This window comes from Triturus cristatus, chromosome 4_1 (assembly GCF_964204655.1).
Source record: "Triturus cristatus chromosome 4_1, aTriCri1.1, whole genome shotgun sequence".
NCBI classification, from domain to species: domain Eukaryota; kingdom Metazoa; phylum Chordata; class Amphibia; order Caudata; family Salamandridae; genus Triturus; species Triturus cristatus.
Window position 1 is genome coordinate 502,970,212 of NC_140585.1, and position 24,951 is coordinate 502,995,162.

The 24,951-nt window shown below is 45.1% G+C and overlaps 1 protein-coding gene across 11 annotated transcripts in view; it reads right to left on the reverse strand.

Moving 5' to 3' along the window:
• Positions 1–24,951, reverse strand: part of C2CD5 (C2 calcium dependent domain containing 5) — an 875,314-nt gene that overhangs the window by 453,290 nt on the left and 397,073 nt on the right. The window lies entirely within an intron of this gene.

The following is a 24,951-nucleotide window of genomic DNA, read 5'->3' on the forward strand; positions in this document are numbered from 1 at the left end:
TGGATTGGATTTAAGTGGCGCAGAATTATTTGGCATGGAATTGTGTGGTGTGAAATTGTATGGCGTGCAATTGTGTGCCATGGAGTGAAATTTTGAGACATGGAATTGTGAGGAGTGCCACTGTATGACATGGAGTGCAATTGTGTGGAGTGGGATTAAGTGATGTGGAGTGGAATTATGTGACGTGGTGTGGAATTATGTGGTGTGGAGTGAAAGTGTGTGGCATATAGTAGAATTATGTGGCATGGATTTATGTGATGTGCAATTGTGTCGCATGGCAAGGAATTGAGTTGAGTGGAAATATGTTGAGCTGAATTATGTGGCACGAAAGGGAAGAGGCATTATGTGACACAGAGTGGAATTATGTTGTAGGGAGTGAAATTATGTGGCATAGTATGTGGCATGATGTGGAATTATATGTTGTGCACTGAAGTGGAATTATGTGGTATGGAGTAGAATTATGTGGCATGGAATTGTGTGAGTGGAAATTTGTGGCATGAGTGGAATTATGAGATGTGGAATTGTGTGGCATGGACCTGCGAGGCCTTGAGTGGTGTGAAATTATGTGGCATGGGGTGAAATGATGTGGTATGGAGTGGATTGTAAATAGGTGGAGTGAAATTATGTGACTTGGAGGGGTAATATATGGCATGAAATTATGTGGTGTGGAGTTGAATTACGTTGCGTGGAACTTGGTTGCGTGGGATTCTGTGGCGTGGAGTCGAATTATGAGACATGGAATTGTGCAGCATGGAGAGCAATTGTGTGGCATGAAGGGCAGATGTGTAACTTGGAGTGCAATTGTGTGATGTGGAATGCCATTGTGTGGAGTGGAGTCATGTAGGGAGGAGTGGAATTATGTTACACTTTGTTGAATTATGTGGTGTTCTGTCAAATTATGTGGCATGATGTGGAGTGGCATTATGTGATGTGGAGTAGAATTATGTGACATAGAATTGTGTAGCATGGCGTGGAATTGTGTTGCATTGAGTGGTGTAAAATTATGTGGCATATAATAAAGCATAATTATGTATAGAGGATTTGAGCTCACTGATGGATTGTTATTCAGCTGCTCACTGCATACATCTATTGTAATCAATTGCTCTTAAATGCACATCGGAGGTCAGCGAAATTAATTTAAACCACCTTCCTTTTCTTAAGTCATGGAAACAGCTGTATTTGTGTTCATATTTTTCAAAAATGTCTGTAATTCATTTCAAACAAACGACGTTTTCGGCAAAACTCACACACGCTGGCGACTGTTTTTTCAGGAACATATATTTCCCGAGAGATATTTACCAACGCGTGTAAAAGCGTGAAAGTGAGGGTTTCAGAATATTGCTGGTACGGATTACTCGAAACATGCATTTCAAACTCAAACTACAGCAGCAATTTGTCAGAATTACTCTCATCCCCGTGCCTCCAGACAAGATGCGTCATCGTGCATCTTACGTCTCAATGTGCATGGGGCAGTTCTCTGGTTCACACGCCACCAGTTTATCAACTGAAGCAGCAACCAGTGCCTGTGCGCTTATCCCCAACGCCATTTCAGGAACAAGGCACTTGCGGGATCCGTAGATGTGCTTAATGAAAGAAACGCTAACAAGCAAACATTGGCATAGGTACTGAAGATAGCCCCAACCCCCCCCCCCCCCCACCTAGTTTAAAATAGCCCCCCCCCCCCTTAAAGTGTGTATGTAATAGCGCCCCTGACAGCAGATGCAGTGTTTTAAACTTTGATTGGAGAGCTCTGGGGCCAGCATGCATTGGCACGGTGTGATGGTCACTCGTAAAGAAGAACCCACGCGTGCCGGCAGGAACGCCAGTGTAATTAGTGTTGTCAGAGGGAGAACACGTGGAAAGTATGCGGCCAGGAAAGTGTGAGAATGAGCCGGTTAAAGCAGGGCGAGAGGCAGAGAGGAGTAGGTGTTTTTAGCGAGATGGAGAGGGAGGGAACACGGAGAGCTGTGAATGCAAAGAAAGATGTAGCGGTGAGAAAAGGAAGGGTGTAAAAGAGGAAGGTATTTCACGGGTTGCTGATAGCAGGGAGAACGGATAAAGGGAGAGGAGGAGTGAAAGAGGTGAAGCTGGCGAAAGATGAGGAGGGAGCGGGGTGTATGCTCAGAGCTTTGTCATAATGTGTGCTATTAAACGCTGCAGGGTGGCACGACTTGATGGGCAGTGCTCACGAGAGCACACCGACACCCAAACACATGGCATGTGACTCGTGTCGGTTTGTACAGATTTCTATCTGATTTTCGTAGTGTTTAGCATTATTGGGGCCCCATAGGTCATTTAAGTGCCTGCTGCTTGTTTCCTCTGACAGACGGTCACTTGAGAGCAATGTATCGGAGTTCGGAGCTGATCAATAACGTGTCCACAGGACCCGATGTGTTCTCGGCTCAGAGGGGAAACAGCAATTAAGGAGGATGTCTCTGTCTCCCTTCACGCCCAGGGAGGAGGGAGATGCGAGCAGAGCATCAAAGGGCTGGGTGAGAAGGGAGGGGGGAATGCAAGGGTCAAAGCGGCGAAAGTGAAAGTAATCGAGCAGAGCATCAAAGGACTGGGTGAGAAGGGAGGGGGGAATGCAATTAGCAGAGGAGCAGCTGTGCACGTGCATGTGATCTCGTGCACTCAAGGTTTAGGCCAGCCAAAAGACTGTGGGTAGCACTTTGAAAATCCCACATATAAAATGTCTCTTCGAGCCTTTGGCTCGCCAGACCTAAAAAGGAAGTGCAACAGTAGAGATAAATAAAAGAAAAGACGGAGGGCGAGAAGGCATGCTGTCACACCGGGGTGGAGAAAGACAGACAAGAAAGAGGCACAGAGGCCTCAGAGTGGAGAGAGACATACATCGTGACAGAAGACACCACGGGGGGAGGGGATGGGGGGGGGGATAAGGACAAAGAGACAAGGAAACCGAAACATACAAAGACTGAAAGAGACACTCAAGACATGCACTCCGAGACAAGCTGAGCAGCAAAGTCTTGAGCAGTAACTAGTCTAGAGCAAGAAAGAACACTGTGCGTCAGCCTCAGGAGACGCTGTAGGAGAGACATCAGCAGACAGGCAGCCCAAAGGGAGAGAGACCACAGCGTCAGCAGCGCTCTTTTATCATCCGAGAAACCCCCGAATCTAAACCCGCGCGGCCCTGCAAGATGGGGTCCCCAAGACAAGGTAGGTGATACCCCATTGCTCAGATAAAGACATGCATTTCTCAAGGTCTGGGTCAGAGAGAAATTTGCTTTGTTGAGGTCACTGGTGGCCGTGGCCCTCAACATGTTGAACATGTGCAGCGCCGAGTTTGGGACTGCATAGTGCTTAGCGCGCGCTTCAAAGCCTGTTCGAAGAGGTGCACGTCTGTGTGTCTGGAGATCCCATTGGGGCCCCCCACATTACAGGGAGGCTGGAACACGGGGGCTGCGGGGACTACATTACATTTTATGGCCTGCCCCATGAAGCATGTGATGTCTAGTATGCTGTCCAGCCCAGAGCCTACCCCACCCTCTGAGACTCACCTGAGACCTGGCCTGCAGCTTCAGTGAAAGGCACGAGCGGGTGCCAGAAGACCGGGCAAAGCTAGCCAGGGGCTAGCAATAATTAAATTATGGCTGCAGCTGCCGCACCCTCTCAGCCGTCTCGGATTGATGGTGTGCCTTGTTCGGCCTTGTGCATACTTTTAATTGCGCAATGCAAATGCGCATGACAATGACTAGCTCACATGAGGTGCAAGGTGCAACGACGGCGAGACAAGCGTAACGTAAGTTACGTAACCTAACCAACATATAATCACATCCCAAGCACAGTGATGTGTGCAGTGCTTTCTTGCTTCGCGGAGGGGGTCCCCAGGAGCGCAGGGCCCCCTGCCGAATCGGGGGCTGCGGGGGCCTGTGTTACGCCCCTGATTGTGGGGGAAACAGAGAACTAAGATTAAGGAAGAGAGACGCAATTTGGATAATGTGCCTCAATACAGTTGGATAGAGACTTAATATTGACCAGGAACTTCAATGTCCTGGGTGACTTATTATTTGCTTCACAACCAGGCCTAATTAATCAACTTTTCACTTCACCACTTAGGATTCCGATTAGGAATTTGGGGGTACACAACAGATGAACGAGCACTCTAACATATTTAAAGATGGCGGCCGCTTTACCTTGGCAGGCCACATGGCACTGGCAATGTAGAATCCGTCCTCTATTGCCAGCGTATTTCCCAAACCAGGCATGGACACCGAACAGAAGATGTCTCAATCGGATGTGAGTGGCGTATCTTTAACAGGAAAGCGATACGAGCGATCCGGGTTACACCCTGCGGACGATCCTACCTAGCAGTTGTTACCCTGGTTTGTGGGGGAGAACCATAAGTCCCATTTTCTCATTTATACTCTTTCAGGGAGGACTCTCCTGCTCTTCAGAGAGAATTGAGCATGATATAAGAGGTCTTCAGTATAGCCCTTAGACCACGGATATATTCCGTCAGAAAAGCATAGAGTAGAGATTGACACAATCATTGAGGTAGACCATTATGGATCTCTTTAAATACTTAGAGTATATATTGGTATGCTTGTGCTTGATCTAGGACTATTAGTACAGCGTTTTCAATTTTGTTACAGGGTAACACTCATACACACTTTGGTTGAGATTCCAAGAATACAGGTAATCTGACAATGGACAATCGTAATGCAATATAAGGAATCCAGGTCAAACCATTGACCTACTCTCTTTAGTTAGCCTTCTTTAAGATTACCATCCATAGGAGGGATTACAGAAGCATATAGTTCCTATGGACCTAATACTACTATAGCGGTTGTATCATTCTATGGGCGTGACTATCGAGGAAACAGCGTAAAGCACACCGCATCAGGGACACAGGAAGGCTGAATATATTATTTTGGGGGGTTGCACGCACAGCTGGATGTAAGGCTCATAACTCTCTAAACCTGTTACTCAGTGTTCAATGTCTGTTGGCCTAAACATTATTTATCATTTACACCATAGGGCATTTTATAAGATGCTGGTAATACAAGAGGTACATATTTATTTGTTATGGATTTGATCCACCAGAACTAATGTGCTAACAATAGAGGACACATCAGCACTGTAATATTGGTTGAGTAACAAGTCTCAATGGGGGCATATGGTCCTTGAAATAACACAAACACCCTCTTCTGTCCAGCTCAACACAACAGCTAGGAGCTAACCATGTATGAACTTTAACATGAGCATTATTTTCTTGAATTCTAATTCACTAGGTGTAAAGAGGTGCTAAATACTGCTCTGATCTACGTTAGATTCCGAGACAATATTGAATCTGAATAAATAGACAAACGTTTTATAGGCATGGGTTTCAATGAAACAGAACTCATATGTTGTGATATTTGAAGTTGAATGCTTACATTAGGGTGGCATTCTGAAATATTCCATGTTTACTTTTTGGTATAAATTTTAAAACAATGTTGCAACTGTAGCTAACTTTTACTGTTTTGGCCTTGAGAAAGTAGTTGAGAGACTCCCCATATACAACAAAACAAGTGTTGGCTAAAGCTCACAAAATCGACTAGAAAGAAGAGGTCGAAGCACCAAGCAATCAATGAATATCATCAAAATAATTCTGTTCTTTATTCTGTACACTGTTTTGTACACTAAATATTGAGATAATCACAAGTGTCTCAGACTGTGGAACACTGGTAGTCTAATCCTGAGATTGGACTCTTTTTGTGGGAGGGGGGCATTTATTCCCTCGTTTTGAGAGCACTGGGTTGCATAATCCCTAAACCAAAGAATACTTGTAGGTGACTGTCAACAGAGTACTGCATACCTATCTAATGGCCACTTTATAGATATATCTCCTCATAATACATTGTAAAAGCTTATAAACATCATAAAATATCAGAATTAACATGTCAATGACTGAAGCGTGTATTGGCTTTCAGAAGAATCTGCCATATTTCTGTCTGGCCTGTGATGCTAGAAAGCCCGTGTGATTGGTAAAGAGTCAGTCATCCTGTAGATCGGTTTCAGACATGTGAGGGTCTGAGGGTCCCCTCCTTGCTGACCTTTAAGAGGCTTCGGACAGAGAAGAATTCATTCGATTTCACAACCCCCCCAAAAGACCACGGGATTGACTGACTGTGCCCTAGCACAGAGGCCCTAGACAGTAGAGCTTTCTCCAGATTGCCTTAAAGCTTTATGTAAGTAACCAACCACCTCAGCCATACTGACCTCCTAGAGACTCTTCTATGGACTTCTCTTCTAATCCTATAAACCGCCAGTACAGACTGACAAGAATGACAGCACAAGTAATGTTAGGTTCCTAAATTCACCAAAAATGTGCCAGAGTCTGGCATCTGATTTACTATTCCCAGTACCGCTGCGTTTTCATTGTCCGGCAGAGTCGCCCATACAAGATGGCAGACGTGGCTGCATATTTCTCAGCCTTGCTGCTTGGCTGCCAAATATATATAAAAAGTGTGACCCCTTCATTCACTCCTATTTCTTTACCAATAGCCTAGTGTTTGTTAGAAATTGTAAGCCCATGCTGCCATTGGAAAATGTAAAACTTCAGGTCCCAGAATGCAAAGTGGTGTAGGGTAAAATGTTAGGATTTGTTAAAGTTGTGGGGTTACACAAAAGCTATGCTTACTAGCCTTGCACATGCCCTGGTCTGTCTGGAATAGTGCTAAGTTCCAATATTTTACAAGTGCAGTTAGGTTTTCAGCTGTCCCCGTGTTATAAGAGTTGTCAAGCAGTGGCACAACTACCATCGCTGCAGTGGCACCAGGACCTGGAGCGCCTGATAGCTGCTATATTCACCACTCCGTCGGATTCCACAGGGGCCATTTTCCTTGCTTGGACCAGAGCCTACAGCATCCTTGCTACTCTGATAGTCTGACTCTTGCTTTGCTTTTATAAATCACTGTTAGTGCAAAAGAAATGAACCACCACTACTACTCCTAGAATGCTTTCAATTTTTAGAGAAAACCGCGGGACTGAATATTGTCATCGCTGTTAAGACGAGCAGTCTGGTAAACGTATTCTGGTTGTGTTTTTAAATTAGACGGTTGGCTAAAATATACATTTTGGGGGGATTCTGTTGCAGTTTTTGTATTCTGTGAACTCATACCGAAGATATTAGAGCACTTTACATGAGCACCAGTTATATTACACAAGGACACATCAATTGTTTTTGTCACAGGACGGTTCCCCAGCTTCAAAGTCAGCAGCACCAACCTAAAATGGTAAAAGGTAAAACAACAGCGGAGAGTCTTTTTAATATGAGTTTTTGCACAGTGAAGTTTCTCATACGCTGGGTCGAAGCTGCCAGTAAACCCTGGGGTCTGGCTGCCCTTGAAAGGCCGTTAATGGCGTTTTCTTTTTCAAATGATATGTTTGTCACTTACAATGTTCAGAGCATCCAGCACACATTGAATACACATATGGTAAGGAATGGAGTAGCCTAACAGCTAGGCGGGTCGACCTCGAATCTGGGGAGCTGGATTCGAGTCTCGGCAATGACGCTGAACATCCTGTGATTCAGGACAAAACACTTAATCTCCCCGTGCCTCACACAAAAATGAATGTGTCCTCATGTAATACAACTGGTGCTATGTAAAGCGCTTTTTACCGGATTTGGGTCAAGTTCGCGCTATATAAAACTCTGTGGGGGAAAAAAAATGTCTAGCTTGTTATCTATTGCACTGGAATTAGGTAAACTCTTCTGTCTTGTCTAACACCAGCCCTAAGAACTGAAAAGGTCTGTGTCGCTGTTCAAGTGATTCTGAACTGCCTGCCCAGAGCACCTCTTGTAATAGAGGTATCAGAAACACTATTTTGTGTTTAATTGTAGTACCAAGAAAGAACCTAGACACAGTTATAGAGGAGTATTTTCTTGCCTCACTCGCCACTCCCAAGTAATTGGAAGGCTGTGTGGTGTATGCCAACCTGCAGATTCAGACAGTGGGGGGTGTTAAATGATGAGCCCTCCCCTCCAGAATGTGATAAGGGCCCCAAATCCCCCCACCAGTCACACATATCTTGCAGATACTGATTGGCCTTGGCATGAATGGAGGCATAGCTGCCAGGTCCATGGGTGATGTGCTACTCCAGTCTAGGCTTCACCCTTTGAACGCTGGGACTTGCAGACCTGCTTTATTCAGGAATAAACAAAACTACGAGTCGTTGAATTAAAAGAAAAACCTGGACTGGTGCAGAAAATCACGCGTGGACCTGGGAAACCTGGAAAAGCTGCTCCCCTCTCTTTTACGTCGCAGGGGCTTGTGTTACGCGCCCTTATTCGTGCCAGAACTCTGTCAAACACTGAATTTACATATCAAACAGAGGCTGCACAACTGAGAAGAATGACATACATCAAATGTACCGATACAAGACTCAGGAAGTAGGCTCTGGCATCATGTTTATTAGCAGGTCAACCATTTTTCTACTATCATTGACCGACTTGGTTCGTCTGATTAGCAGTATTTAAAGATTTAACCCATTTATAAAGGAATTTAAGGTACCAGGCTTAAACCCCATTTAATACAGTTCTGGGGTCAGCTTGTGAATAGAGGCTTACGTTTGGCCCATTACAGCTCTTATTTAGATCAGATTCCAGTTCATATTGGAGATTGTTCGCTAATCTAGAATCATGGTTATCTAGTGTTCCTTTTGCTTAAATTACTATTCAGTTAAATCATCATGAACGGACACCTGATGAAGGCTTAGCCGAAACGCGTTGTGTGAAGAAAATCATCGTCATTAGGGTTCTGTCTTGTTCTATGTACATATATATTTTTGGTCATGTTACATGTCAGATTATGTATATAATTCTGTGTATTATTTAAATAATATAGTTATTTTAGAAATTATCATTGTCCATGTATCAAATAAGAGTTACTAGGAATATTTATTGATTCATAATAACTACTACAAACAAACAAAAAAAAATTATTAAAAATATATATTTTGTCTATAAAAATTGTTTGCTTCTTTTTCACCTATATATATATTTTCATTTATACACCACTGGGATATTATCTAGAGCTAATATATAATTTTCTGCACACTCCGTTTTATTATCCTTGCCCTCCTTTTTACCCTTAACGCTCCTGTATTCATACACTTCTTGGAAGCTTTGAAATAGGGTTCTCAACTTAGCTGTGATCATCTGGCAGATAAGGATTGTGTATTGTAGGCAACTGATGGTGCAGCCAAGGTCCAATAAATATAATGGAAGGAGAAAAAAATGCCGTATTTTCTGAACAAACTGCCTTGCCCAGCGACCGGCAAGCGGCGCAAAACAGGGAACAGGATTAGAGCATTTTTAAAGGGCTAAAAACAAGATCAAATGAACCGAGGGATGGTAGAGGTCCAGAAATGATACAATATTTTTATTTTACTAAAATTATTTGCGTAGTTAACTTACAGAGGCTTTTAGTCGGCCTTCTTCATCCATTGTTCTGTTATTGAGTCATTCACATTTCTACATCTTGCTTGAGGAAGTGCGCATGCGCAGTCTCTTCGAGAGCTATTGTATCTTAAACCTGAAAAAGGCTTGGAGCCCATCCATTGCCAGTCATTAGTTGGCATCTTCATCACTCTAGCTTCTTTCAATTTGTCAGCTCCTCTTGCTTCAGAGAGCTTTGTGAGGATTTCGGCTTCACTTATTTAGATTAGACACACACCGACTTGCACTCACGCATTCTCACATACACGGTCTCTCTCTCATTTATTTTTAGGTCTCACCTGCACGAGCAGGTGCTCTCACTTGTGAGACTACTGTGTTCTACAATGGGCTTGGAACCAGCCCGTTGCTTACTATTCGCTTGCAGCGTTGTCACTCTTCTTTGCTGCCTTCTAATTGGGCGGTGCTTGCCATGCGTCAGTCTTTCTTTCAGTGGCGCATGGACCGAGCCCAGATTAATGAACTTTAATTAGTGTCCATCTGCTGCTTACACTGTGACTGAGGTACTATTTCTTAAATTAAGAAAAAGCTATGACGCAGAGAATGCTGGCTGTGTCATAGTGCTTTATTTTTACCTTACCCAGCCTGCCCTATCCTGTTTCTTCAACATTCTGCTTATTCTCCCCAGCACACCCACATCTTGTTTCTTTTCCCCTCCAACCCACCCCATTTGTTTCTTCTCCCCTCCCACCCGCCCCATCTGTTTCTTCTCCCCTCCCACCCGTCCCATCTGTTTCTTCTCCTCTGCCCGCTCCATATGTTTCTTCAACCCTCCGGCCGGCTCCATCTATTTCTTCAACCCCCTGCCTGCCCAATCTGTTTCTTCAACCCCCTGCCTGCCCAATCTGTTTCTTCAACCCCCTGCCTGCCCAATCTGTTTCTTCAACCCCCTGCCTGCCCAACCTGTTTCTTCTCCCCCTGCCTGCTCCATCTGTTTCTTCAAGTCCCTGCCTGCCCCATCTGTTTCTTCAACCCAAAGCCCGTCCCAACTGTTTCTTCTTTCCCTGCCTGCTCCATTTGTTTCTTCAACCCTGTTTTTATTCCCCCCGCCGACTGATGGATCCTGTTTCCTCTTGCCCCCCCACCCCTTCCTTTTCTCTCAGTCTGCCATCCCCATCCTGTTTCTTCTCCCCCTGCCCCATCCTGTTTATTTGAACACTGCCTGCCCCATCTGTTTTTTCACACCCACACCTGCCCCATCCTGTTTCTTTTGCCCCACACCATCATGTTTCTTTTTCCTCCGCTCACCTAATCCTGGTTCTTCTTCGCTGCCTGCCCCTTTCTGTTTCTTCTCCCCCACCCTCCCCATCCTGTTTCTTCTCCCCCACCCTCCCCATCCTGTTTCTTTTCCCCCACCCATCCCATTTCTTCACCCCAACCTGTTTAACGTCATTCCACTCAATGCCACTCCACTCCATTCTATGCCAGTCCACTCTAATCTACACTTGACTCCACTTTACTCAACTATATGCTACGCCACTATACACCTCTCCGCAACACTCTACTACACTCTATGCCACAACACTTCTACGCCCCTCCACTCTATATCACTCAATATTACATCACTCCACGACACACCACTCCATGACACTCCATTCTAATCCTTGGCACTCCACTCTAATCCACAACAATCCACTTTACGACACTCTATGCCACTCAACAACACTGCACAACACTCCATTCTACGCCATTTCACTCCATGACACTCTATGCAACTTCACTCTACACCACTCCACTCTATGCCTTGCCACTCTCCTCTATGCTAAAATCTATTAGTCATGCTGAACATTAGCCATGCTGGTGTACAATATGGCTAAACAACATTGGCATAGCCAATAGCTCTTGCATAGACGAGATCTATTGGCTTTGTCAGTGCTGGTTTTTACTTGTCTACAACAAGTTGATAGACGTCGACCATCATGTATTGAAGGTATAACCATGGTGGTTGACACAGGGTCTGGAGGGAGCTTGCTTGTCCGGCAACATTTGTGTGGTTTTCCTACAATTGTGCAGCTGGGATTTGCCTCCACTGCTCACACCAGAATACTTGAGGATCTGTACAAATCCAAGAGAAGGAGAGTTCCAAGCAGTGGCACTGTGTGGCAGACACCCTGTGTACACAGAGGGGTATGCAAGTGTCTTCCTATCAAGAATCACAGTTGGTTGCTTAGAATTTAAAGTGAGATGATCAGCAAAAAGAAAAGGAGTATGTTACTTACTCTGTAAGCATATATTCGTAGCGTGTAGTGCTACTAATTCACATCCTATGTTCACTCCAGCCATCTAGTGCTGTGTCCGGACTCTGCAAGTTGGTTTTCTCCCAGAAAGTCTTTATGGTCGACTCCGTGACCCCTCATCCTCGAGGTACTGCGCATGTTCAACTGCTCCTTTGTTAGATTGTTTTTTTCACTATCGAGCTCGGAAAGACTGTGACGGAAATCCATAGTCCTATAAATTCAGAGTAGTCCCTAGTACAGGAAAGATGTGGAGTAGTAGAAGATACATTTGAAGCGGAGTGGTCACGTTTCCTAGAGTTCCTGAAAGAACCTGCCTTGTTACTATGCCATGTATGGCACCTTTGAGGAGACCAAAACTTTCTGAGAAATCTAGATCTAGTGCGTAATCTCCACTTTTGCAGTCTCCTCAGGAGCACACATAGGTGGCACCTGACAGATCACTGGTGACGTTGGCCACTGCAGTGATCTTTAAGGTAGTGTAGTAGTAGATGGTGTTCACGAAAAATGTGGCGAAACAGTATTGTACCACATTAACCACAGGTGTCACATCTCTGGCGGGTGAGTACACTCTGGAGGAATCCAAGTCTGAAGAACATGGCACTCCTCTTTTTTTAAGGGGACACAGCCAATTGACTATAGTCTCTATATAGGAGAACCAGAAGAAGGTCCTGGTTGTAACAGGGATTGTCTAGATGCCAGTGGAGCATCTTCTTGGCGAGGGAGGTGGCACCAATGTTGCGGGAGGTGGCACTGATGTCAAAGGTGGTAGCGTCAACTTATTGTACCTTCTGGACTTCGATGTTATGGATGGCTCGTGTCTCGATGGCGAGCATGTTGACAGTACCTGTTCTGGACGTGGAGGACCTCAACATCCAACAGAAATGTTGTCCTTTTTCTTGCCTTCTACGCACCTTAGATCTACCACTTGCGTAGTCATTTGAGCATGAAGGAGGTGCTAAGGTAGATGGTGAAACCTCTCCTTGCACTTTTGAAGGTCCTGAAGCTTATCCCTGAATCCTCTCCTGCAGACATTGTAGCCTGATCTTTTGTCTACCCTACAGTATCCTCCTGGACATTTTTTGACAGTGTTTGCAGTCTTCATTATGGCGAACCTCTGGAAAGGATACACAATACAGAGGTTGTGGCGGTCTGACTAGGATTTCTTTCTTGCCACAGGCAGGCCACTTCACAGAAAGTAAAGTCATTCTGACAAGAAAAAATAAAGGAGTCCTGGCAGAAATTGGGTAAACAACCTCTCTAGTCCTAAGGGACAAAGTGAGGTAGATTAAACCAGGTTTTAAAAGGAGTTTAAAGAGAAAAAGTAAAAAAACGGGTTGAGCTCAGAGCTCCAGGGTCCTACTGAATGAACTGACCTAACTGGGGCACGATGGGACATTGAGGAAAGATGAAACTCTTCAATGTACAGTGCAGACTGACTCCTAGCATTGCCCTGCCTTCCTTTTCTTTGTCCTTATTTCTACTTTTTGAAAAGGGATTTGGGAATATTTTCTAGTCACTTTAAGTGTAATCGCAATTTTCCTACAATTAAAGATATTTGAAAAGAAAAACTATATGTAATTTGGGCATTTCTAGATTATCTCACGCTAAAAAGAATTATATTTAGGAATATGCGCTTTTATTGAAAAAAGGGTTTGTCCATTTATATGTATATATATATGTATATATATACACACATATATATATACACACATATATATATATTTGTATCTTACATATTTGCTCTGCAAAGTGCTACGGGATCTGACACGTGGCCGGGACAATGCTGTGCTTAGGACTATTAATGAGGAGTTATATGTAATACATGATAATATGTATCCAAATGTAGGAGGTGGGATGCAACAAAATCATATCAGGTGAATACATTATAGACAGGGTATCTCTTTATCCCACATGATGAAGCCATAACAGTTCTCATGTCAACCATGGATTAATTTTCCTACAGATTCTTTCCAATCTCACATGAGGAGAATGCTAGTGCAGTGGCTACTTGGTCCTTAACCCTAGGTAGCTGTTGGTGCTGCCCATGAACCCTGTAACATACCGCCAAAATGCACTTAACATGTTCTAAGATGTATGGGAAGTCAGCAAACCTGCCCGTGTACAGGTAAAACATACAAGTTAGGTTCTGTCTCTCACTCTTCCTTACTGTTAAATGTATTGTGCTTGAGAGTGTGTTGGAGTATCAGGGTTTCAGTGTGGAGTTAGTAGAGTTGGGCTGACCAAATGTCAACCCGACTCTTAAACAAGTAAAATTTGACGAACTCTTCAAGCATACGTTTGTGACACGCAGTGCTGTAGATTCACATGCTCTACATACTCCTGCCATCTTGTGTTGGACTTGGACAAGTATAACTTGTTTTTTTTCGAAGAAGCCTTTCAAGTGACCAGGTATAGTGACTACTCCTATGAATGGTACTACGCATGGGCATCAGCCCCATCGTTAGATTCTTTTGCCTTGTGGCAGGCAAGAATGGAGATGGAACACAGAATTGACAGAAAATGTCCATGACAGTGAATGTTGAAAAGCAAAGCATTTGCAACCACCGGGCGCATGGTAATCTACAGCACTACATGCCACGTACAGGGTAACATTTTTAGTTTGTGGCAGATGTAGTTGTAAATACACATGCTCTGCACAAACAGTAAAGCAGTTCTTCCCGAAGCGGTGGTTAGCCAGAAGATGTTGCAGAGAACTGAAAAAGTGTACGTAGAATTCAAGTCTTATTTAACTAAATCTCGCATAAGTACGAATAAGTCTTCGCTGGCAGGATCTTACGCCCTCAAGGACGCCAACAGGGTCCTAACAACTGCACAGCCGGCTACTGAAGCCGACGGAACGGAGGTGGGTGACAAATCTTAGGTGGTCAACATAAAGTGCAAGAATAGATTTTCAGCCCTGGGAACAAGTGAGGGTCTTTTGGCTTTACCTGACCCAACACAAAGTGGCCTTAAAACTACCCCAAATCAACACTTAGAGAGAAGTGTAACAGTGGAACAGTTGCTCCATCTGAAGGCTGCGATATAAGGGCTAGAAAAGGCTATTCCCACCCTCAAACAAACACTGGCTGCAAAGGTAGACAAATTAACTGAAATCTCGTCTAATCTTAGAAAGGAGGTGTGGAACAGGACATCTAGTAGTACAATAGTGCAGAGCCTCATTTTCATGAGGTTTATGTCTTAAATAACCTATCTAGTCAAGGGACAACTACCCACTCAACAAGTCAGGGGGACCAAACTAACAAACAGAGGCAAATCTAAACTAGTGGATAGTGACTTTAGGAAGGGGAATGGGAGTACCACACTTACCCAGGCACCAAGGCACCCCATGAGCGTGGGACCATCAACAGATAAGTCTTCAAGCCCAAATGGACAGTCCAACAGTTTTTCGCCCTAGAAGAGAATGGTTGTGGTTCCGCTGCCTTATGCATAGAGAGACACAGGAGTGACCGGTCAGCCAGGCAATTACATTTTTATGATGTCCCCAAATTGAGGCCAGAGTCTTTAGAAAACAGAGATTCGTAAGTAATAAAACCATTAAGTGACTGCAACAAGTTCGCAATTGCAGATCGATAATAAGAGATGATATTGTGATGGGGAGACACCACATAAACAAGCATAGTAATATGGAATACACTGGAGTACGATTTGCTAATAGCAAAATGTATTAAGGTTTAATAGCAGTGGAACAGAGTAGCATTAAATCATGGCTCAAATATATGTATACAAATGAACTCACCCCAGAATACACTTCCCAAGAGAAGTAATGAGATTGTAGTGCCACAAAACGAGGTGCGGGTTGCACTAATGGGTAGTTGATGCTCCTTGGTAGCCTTAGATATAGATTGACTCCCACAAACACACTGGCACAACAATGATGGAAACTAGGTTACAAGATGTGCCCCACAGGTGGCCATTGGTTTAAACTCCCAGTGGTCTACAAGTGTTGGTTGGGAATGGCAAAAGGATCTTTTAAATGGCCACCTAAAGTATGCAATACAATCCCAGACTGCAACGTTGGCTCCTTCTCTGTCCACAATTCCAACTGCTCCTGAACCTGGGAAGGGAACTATAGTTAGTTCATGTATCATGGAATGTGGCTGGACTACAGGCTAAGCATAATGACCTCGAGTGGGGAGAATTCAATGATAATCATATTATCCTCCTGCAGGAAACATGGGTGACAGAGCAAATCTATAGGCCAGATTATCTTTCATTCTTTATTATTGCCACTCCTGCTAGTTCGGGGACAGCCTTGGAGGCTTTACTACTCTGGCTAAAAACATGAATCACTTTAAGGTGAAGGTCTCAGACTCTGAATCAAAGCCTATACAGGGGATTATTTTGACGTCAGATTGTGCTGTCCCGATTAAACATATTGTAATGGTAAACATGTATGTATACGATCAGTCCAGGATAACATTGCATCCCCCATCATACATGCTTTACCTACCTTACTAGACACTAGTTTACACTGCACTTGGCCAGTTATTATAGCAGGTGACTATATGAAATGTTACCTTTTCTCCCTTATGATAGTGGAGGATGAAGAGTGGGGCTTACCTGGGCTATCAAGTAAACCAGTTAAGAAATGGTCAAAAGTGGGCAGACAACCTTTCCACCTTTGCCTGGAGCATAGGCTGATAGCTGTAAACGGGTATACTAAATTCAATCATTACCAAGAGGACTGTATATAAATCACATAGATTACATATATTGCCTGACCTAAGGATATGGTATTATATGATCAACATGAAAAATTTGGTACGTCCGGACAAAGATCACAACACTCTTGTTGCAGAATTTCACTTAGATGTGTTCTCACACCCCACGATCATATTCATTACAACGTCCCAATACTGTTAGCTCTTACAAATAATTGTAAGAATATAAGATGGACTAACATCAATGACAAGGAACATGGTGAGATCAAGATTTATCAAGCACTGGTGGCTTATTTTGACCCTTACAAACAAGCTTTGTTTCTTAACTTAATTTCAATACATTCGGATTTCTTTGAGACCCTAAAGCTTGTATACAGGAGCAATCCAGGAAGTCGCAACCTACAACCATTTTGTGTCCCTGGTACACTAGAGACTATAGGGTAGCAAATGGCCATATAGGCCATAAAAGAGGGTGCTAAACCCGGTGTAATATGCGCCAGGAAGGTCTAAAAGACAACGTTGAATAATTCTTTAAAAAAAACAGGAAGAAGGGCAGTGAGTTGAGTTACTAGAGCTTTTTGGAGGAATATTGCCACCAGCAGCAGCTCTGGAATAACCAAACCAGACTTATTCGTCCCAGCAGAGCAATGGATTGCAAATTTTCTGCTCTATATGATGTAAGGGATAATGCTAGGCTAGGCTTAAATTCTAATAATGTTAATAGATGAGTTTCTTTTTTGGCTCCGCCATCCTGCTTAGGTGTCCCTTCACTTGTCTTCACTCTTAAGGAAACCAAGCTTACTCTCTTACATATGAAAAAAATAAAAAACTCACTGCACTGAAAGTATACTAGGGAATTTGTTTCACCCAGAGCCAGATATATGGGCTCCTTACCTGAATATGCTCACTAATGCCATAGCTAGTGGGGAGGAAATTCCAGCGTCATGGCGCGGTGCCATCATTGTTACAATTCACAAGTAGGGGGCAAAAGATAACCCTGCAAATTATAGGCCGATTAGCCTCATTGATAACACACAGAAGATATTTTGAAGGCAGGTCCTCCACAGGTTGCAGGGGTGGATGTTGAACACCAGGTTTACTTTTATCGAACTTCCAGGCAGGTTTTCGCAAGAAAACAAGTAATATTGGCCAGGTGTTTTACTTCATGCCCATCTGTTGGAAGAACATCTTCATTAATAAAGACCACTTCTACATAGACTTTAAGGACACGAGGGCTGCATTTGACCCAGAATAATTCTATGGGAGGTACCGGGCCAATATGGAATGCCACAAGATCTCCTTCATCTCTCAGATAGACTCAGGCACTTATGCACAGATCAGGTGGAGTGACCAAGTGAAGTGGAATACCAGGATCCCTATAAAGTGGGGGTGAGACAAGAGTGTGTCCTGGCCCAAACACTGTTCTCTTTGTATCTGAACGGCGTAGTGGAATTATTGAATGAATGCCAGCATGACGCACCTAATTTAGCTGGTACTGTTTCGCTGTTCACAGGGACCCTAATACGAATGATGCCACAACCACTTTGTAAGGGACAGGATCTTTTTATATGGTCTTTTTTTTAAGTAGGTTTTTTTGTATAGTTTGTTGCACTAGACTTGTTAATTTTCTACATAGGCAAGTGTGTCAAAGCATTTTGAACGGTGACATTTATGTGATTGCTGCTATTTTGAATTGTTGAACTTGCTATTTTGAATTATGAATTTTTTGTTGCAAGTTGAATGTGTTCTGGATTTGGGATCGTTTTGCGAAAACAGCACTTGTCGCTTTACAAACGCTCAGATTTTGCACATGCCAGCCTTCTTACATGCTTTTTGCATAGGCCCAGATGCACTAGTCACTCTAAAACCGATTGACTTTTTATCCTGTAAATTTGATAATGATTTGATGATGATCGCATAACTGTGAACCAACACAAGTAGTACTGGACTATTTTAAATTTGGCGATGAGTATCCAATTTGTAGTCTATGTACTACGATGCTTTTTGACTCTATTATGTTTCTATTGTACGTTTAAGGTTGCTTACAACCGAAGTAAAGTAAAGATTGAGTATCTCTCATCCTACGATGAGCAGCTATCACTGCAAGGCATTTGGTAAAAGACTCTGGGAGCGGTAGCTACCTCGAAGAGCAGAACTCTGAATTGAAAGAGATGTCCACTTAACAAGTATCAGGGGTGTGCAGGATGGATCGAGATGGGGAAATATGCGTGCTTCAGGTCTAGAGCACTCATGAAGTTGCCTTGAGTCAGCAGAGGAATGGCATCTTGAAATGTTACCATGTGGAAGTGTTCTGACAGGATGCACCTGTTGTATGAGGTGGCATATGGGCCTGAGGGACCAGTCTTTCTTGGGGATGAGAAAGTACAGGGAGTACACCTCTTTGCCGCATTTGTGTGGTGGCACTGCTTCTATGACCTTTTTGAGTAATAGCGAATCCACCTCCTCCTGGAAAAGACGTTGGAGTTCTGTGGAGAGGGAGAGTTTGTGGGGGCATGTTTAGGGGTGAAGCAGTGAGTTTGAGGTGGGAGCCCTGTTCTACAATGGGCAGAACGCATTGGTCTAAGCTGATGTTTTGTGCAAGCATTTCCCTGGCAGGTGTAATGTGGTCGGAGGAAATGAGGAGGGAGTCACTGCTTGGCAGGAGCAGCTCCCTTTGCCGCACCACCTCTGCCCTTGTGGTTATTTCCCTATAGGCACCTTTGGAATATCCCCAGGAGGTCTGCTGCTGTTGCCTCTGGTATGAGGTGGAAGCCTCCGGGGAGGTAGCTTTGGCGCCACCACAGAACTAGGAGTGTCTAAAAGTGCCATGGGGCAATGGAGACTAAAGATCCTCAATTGCCTTGGCTGTGTTAGTGTCCTTCTTGAGCTTCTATAGCATCTGATCAACTCGAGGCCTGAAGAGGTGTTCCCCATTACAGGGCATGTTGATCAGATGCTGTTGGACTTCTTGCTTGAAGTCAGAGACACCGAACCAGGCATGTCGGTGGATTACGAAGCTAGAGTTAATATCCCCTGCAGCTGTGTCAGCCGCGTCCAGGGCACATATAATGGTCATGCTCGAGATGGTTTGCCCCACCGCTATGAGCTCCTGAGCCCTTTGGCTGTACTGATCCAAGAGGTGTTGGATCAGGTCTCCCATTTCATCCCACTGTGCTTAGTCGTACCTAGAGAGTAGGCCGACTGAGTTGGTGATGCGCCAATGGGTGGCAGATTCAGTGGCCACCTGTTTGCCCCCTACCTCAATCTTTTCACTTTCTTTGTCAGGGGTGGGGCGTCACCAGTACCCTGTGCATTTGCACATTTACGGGTGGTATGAATGACCAGAGAATCGATGGGAGCTACCCCCTGATATAAGGAGGGTTCAAAGGAGAAGCCTTGTACTTTTTGTCACCCATGGCTGTGATTATTCAGGCTTTAACAGGGTCTCTAAATGCTTCCTCAGTGGATTTTAATATTCCTTTAAACATAGGTTGGTATAGGTCTGAGTGCGAGAGATAGTTTCCACCAGGAAGTCATCTTTCTCCGTGATGGTGTTTAGGTCCACTTGTTAAAGGTGGCCACTCTTAGGATGACATCATGAAACGAAGTGGTATCATCCGGAGAGGAGTATTTGGCTGGGTAAAGGTCAGGATCGTTGTCACCTGGGGGGACAGCACCATAATCATCCCAGGGATTATCCTGGGGCTCCAGGGTTATGCGTCTGTAGAATCTAGGGGACTACTCTCTCCATCGGAGGAATGAGGGGACCCCTCTAGCAAGGAAGGCAGAGAAGGCCTGTGTGGTGGAGGGGAAGTAGCAGCATAAGGTGGAGGGGTAGGTACCTTCGATAGAGGAGGCCGAATTTTAGGTGGAGAAGAGGAAGGAGGAGGAAGAAAGGAGGAATGAGAAGGAATAGGGCTACTACCCCTGTCTCAATGCTTCTGTCACTTGGGAGATGGTGGTGGCTCCAGTGTAAGCTGCTCCTCGAAGGTACGTTTTCTGTTGCGAGGAAGAGTGTCCTGCACCTTTCGTGGCAGCTTAGCAGAAATCTTGGCATTTGTGGGAGTATGCATAGTTTATTCTAACTACTGTCCAGCTCCTCCTGAATGTGTTGTCTCATGTTCCCCATCCTTGGGCGTTGGCCCAATGGGGATGGTCAATCTTCAGTATCGGAGCCCAATGGAGAATTCGGCTATAGGCCGCAGGTTGATCGGCGGAGGTGGAGGCACCTGTTTCCTCTTCAACGTCCTCCCCAAAAATGCTGGGGAGGGTTTCCTCATTTTGCCACGAGCCATCTTGTGGTCGAGCGAGGCATCGATCACATCGGTATCTCAGGGTCCTCTTGCACCAGAATGTGAGGGAGGCAGGGCAGGAGAGCTCGTCGTGCTCCAGGGACAAGCAAAGGTTAAAGACCAGATGATGATCTTGCCACTAGTACTTTGAGGGACATCCTGGACAGTACTGGAAAGGGGTCCTTTCCATTAAGGCCTGTACATTCTCAAAGAGAGTAACTGAGGAGAAAGGCCAGAGGGGGGCATTGAAGATAACAGGAAACGGATACCGTGGGCGGGTCGCAGTCCTCGTTCCGTCACGGCATACCAGTGCCGATTGATGCGGAGGGACTGACGCGACTCCGCCCACTTCCCACAGTACTTCCGGTGCAGGGGGCATATGATGGGCGAGACTCGGCGGCCGCGCAGCTCGAGTTGAGTGTGTGGTGATCAAAACTGTCAATTCTAATTTTTAACTTGCTTTTACATTGCCTGAATTTATTTGTCTGTCTGTTTAGTACCGATCCTTTTAAACGATCTTTTAAACGTTTTAAAAAAACGCTTTTTTTTCATTGTACTTACTTTTGCTGCTGCTGCACTTTGTCACTTTTTGGGGGGCCACTGCTTGGGGTTGTTAGTAGCTGGGCGGGTCGCAGTCCTCGTTCCGTCACGGCATACCAGTGCCGATTGATGCGGAGGGACTGACGCGACTCCGCCCACTTCCCACAGTACTTCCGGTGCAGGGGGCATATGATGGGCGAGACTCGGCGGCCGCACAGCGGCCGCGCGCAGCGGGCGCGCCGCTGGCGCGCCGAAGGCGCGCCTAAGGCAAGCCCGTCTGCGCCCGTCCGCGTCCGTTGCGCGGCCAGCGCCAGCCACGCTGCCGGGATGGTTGGAAGGAGCCACCTACGGTGGTCACGAGAGTTACTTTTAAGCCTCCAGGGCGCTGTCTGTAGGAGGGCACATCAGCTTGATCTGGCTCGTTCCTGATTGCCACACTATTGCATAGAATGTGGTCGCCGCTGGTTCAAAGTAAGGTGGGGGTGGGGCAGGCTTCCCAAAGCTCTCTCTCCGATCAGGGGGCCGCACTTAGTTTGGGATTGGTTAACTGCAGGTCTTTACCTAAACATGTCGAGGAGATCTGGTCAATTTTAATTGAAGAGAAGTGGGATGCCCTATTCCTTACAGAAACCTGGTTGAGCGCTGATGCAATAACATCGATCTCACTTGCTACCCCACCAGGGTTCAAAATATGTTTTGTTAATCGTGAAGGGGGAAAAAGAGGTGGAGGGGTAGCGATTATCTTTAGAGATTCCTGGGAGCTTGTGTCTTCTGCCTCGCTGCTCCTGCATGGTATTGAAGGCTTACATTTTTGCTTCCAGATTACCCCTGCATTTGCCCTAGCTGGCATTCTTATTTATAGACCGCCTGCATGTGCAGCAACGGCCGTGCAGTCTCTATGCGATCTGATTGCCCAAAAATCAGTGCTCTATTCGAATTTTCTGGTTTTAGGTGACTTTAATTTACATGTAGACGACCCAGATTGCGTACAAGCAGCGCAACTTGTGTCATCCTTAGAGGGGGCTAACCTCCTACAAGGGGTGCTTTCCCCGACACACATGGCAGGTCACACGTTAGACCTTATTTTTTCGAATATACAAAATACCGTAATAGGGCCCCCACTACCACTGACCTGGTCGGACCACTCCCTAATTCCCTTTTCAATTACTCTCCCGACTGTCAAGTTAGTAAAAAATATTCAGATGGTGCAAAAAAGAGACTGGAAGAAACTGTCGGTGGAATCCTTAAGCCCCATACTGAGGGAGAGTTATCCTCAGCTATCCTACGACCCCACTCGAGATGCAGCTATTCTGCACAAATGGATTGGGGACGCAATGGAAGCTGTCGCACCAATTAGAATGAGGAAACCAGATAGATGCTCTCCCTCGGCGCCATGGTTCTCCGCGTCCCTGAAAGAACAAAAAAGTCATTGTAAAAAATTGGAACGCCAATGGAGATTAGCCTACTGTGATTTAGCCAAAGTGGTTTATAAAAAAGCGATAAAAGAACTCCATAAGGCTTTAAAAATTGCTAGACGAGACTACCTTGTAGCACGCATTCAGAATGCGAACCACTCTGGCACAGAAGTTTTTAAAGTAGTTCAATCCTTTTTTAAACCCAAGGCTAGTGAACTCGAGGTTACAGCCTCTGCAGAAGGGTGCGAAAAAATCGCTGACTACTTTGACGACAAAATCTCTAAAGTCTATGACTCTTTTACTCCCTCCGAGGCCACGGTAAAACTGGAAACAACTGCAGATGGTGGCGGGAGGGAAACACTTTTAAACTTTACCCAGCTATCGCACCAGGAGGCATTAGCAGAAATATTGAAATGTAGGTCGGGCGCACCAGATGACCCCTGCCCTTCAAAGTTTTGGAAAATGTTAGCTCCATCTTTGATTGAGGGACTTCGCCATATCTGGAATACCTCCTTAGAGACAGGTATCTTTCCCGATTCTTGGAAACACGCATCTCTCCTCCCTCTGAGGAAGAAAGTTAATGGCGACCCGGGTGACCTTAGCAATTTGAGGCCCATTTCTTTGCTTCCTGCCCCGGGTAAGATGCTGGAGAAAATAGTTCAACGCCAATTGACCCCGTTCTTAGAGCAGAACCGTGCTCTTCATGACACGCAATCGGGTTTTCGGGCAGGTTTTAGTACCGAGACAGCTCTTCTCGAGGTGGCAGAGTCGGTAAAATGGATATTGGATTCAGGAGCATCGGCACTCCTGGTGCTCCTGGACCTGTCCGCGGCTTTTGATACGGTAGACCATGGCATCCTGATCCAGAGACTACAAAATGCGGGTCTTGGTGGGACGGTGCTAGCTTGGGTTCAATCTTACCTAAGTGGGCGCTCCCAGAAAGTTGTTCAACAATCATTTGTTTCCAGACCTAAGCCAATTAAACGTGGCGTCCCCCAGGGCTCAGCCCGTAGCCCCCTGTTGTTTAATGTCTACCTAGCTCCGCTTTTCACTCTTATTGCCAACTGGGGGGTCAAGGCGATTTCGTACGCTGATGACACCCAGTTGGTTTTTCCATTTAAGGAGCGGTCGGTAGATACTTTCAAGAATTTTAAGGGCTGCCTTCAAGATATATCATGCTGGATGAATGCTAATAAACTAAAGCTCAATGCCGGAAAAACTGAAGTCTTGATTTTTGGCAAGGGCTTAGCTCCAGATCCAGCACTGTGGTGGCCATCAGAGATGGGGACACCACCAATACCTGGTTCCTGCACTAGGAATTTGGGTGTGAAATGGGAGGCAAATCTCTCCTTCTCTGCTCAAATTAAGCAGGTGTCTGCTAGGTGTTTTAGCACCCTGAAAAATTTACGAAAAATTTTGCACTTTGTACCGGAGGACTGTCGAAAAACTATAGTACACGCTACAGTCACGTCCAGGTTAGACTATGCGAATAGTCTCTATTTAGGCCTACCCAAATATGCCATAGGACGTCTCCAGATGATTCAGAATGCGGCTGCGAGACTGGTGTTACGAATACCTTTTAAACAACATGTCTCTCCGTATTTACAGAAGCTCCACTGGTTGAAAGTGGAGAAGCGAATCCAATTTAAGGCCATGATTCTGGCGTATCGGGCCCTAAATGGGAATTGTCCTAAATATCTGAAGCAAAGATTGAGCATATATAAACAAAATCGGGTGTTACGCTCAAACTCTCAGATGCTGTTGCAAGCCCCGCGCTTTGCGAAGGCTCGTTTGGGTGGAAGGACTTTCACAGTGGGGGCTGCATCACTGTGGAACAACCTTCCAGAGCCCTTGCGGAAGGTTAATACTGAATCTAGCTTCAGAAAATTATTGAAAACATGGCTTTTTTAGGTCCCTTTGGCTTTTTCTGGTCACCACTCACCTATCTCTAGCGCCGGGACACCCCTATTTGGGGTAGCCGTGCGCTCTATAAATTGCATTAATAATAATAATAATAATACCGACGGAACCAAGACGAAGTAGAGAATAACGCAAAGAACACAACTGTTTAATGCCAATGGGGTGGAAGCACCAGAAGGCCCCACCCAAGGAGTGCCACGGACGTCAACTCGGAGCTTCAGCGACACACATTCAAACCTGATGGCGGAAGACAACAATCTAGCGATGGAGCTGGTGCTCAAGCAAAGACTTCATCGAAGAAAAACAAATTGTACATGTCCAAGCCCAACACTAGATGGCAGGAGTATGCAGAGCATGTGTATCTACAGCGATGTATGCCACAATCATCTCATTTAGGTTTCTTAC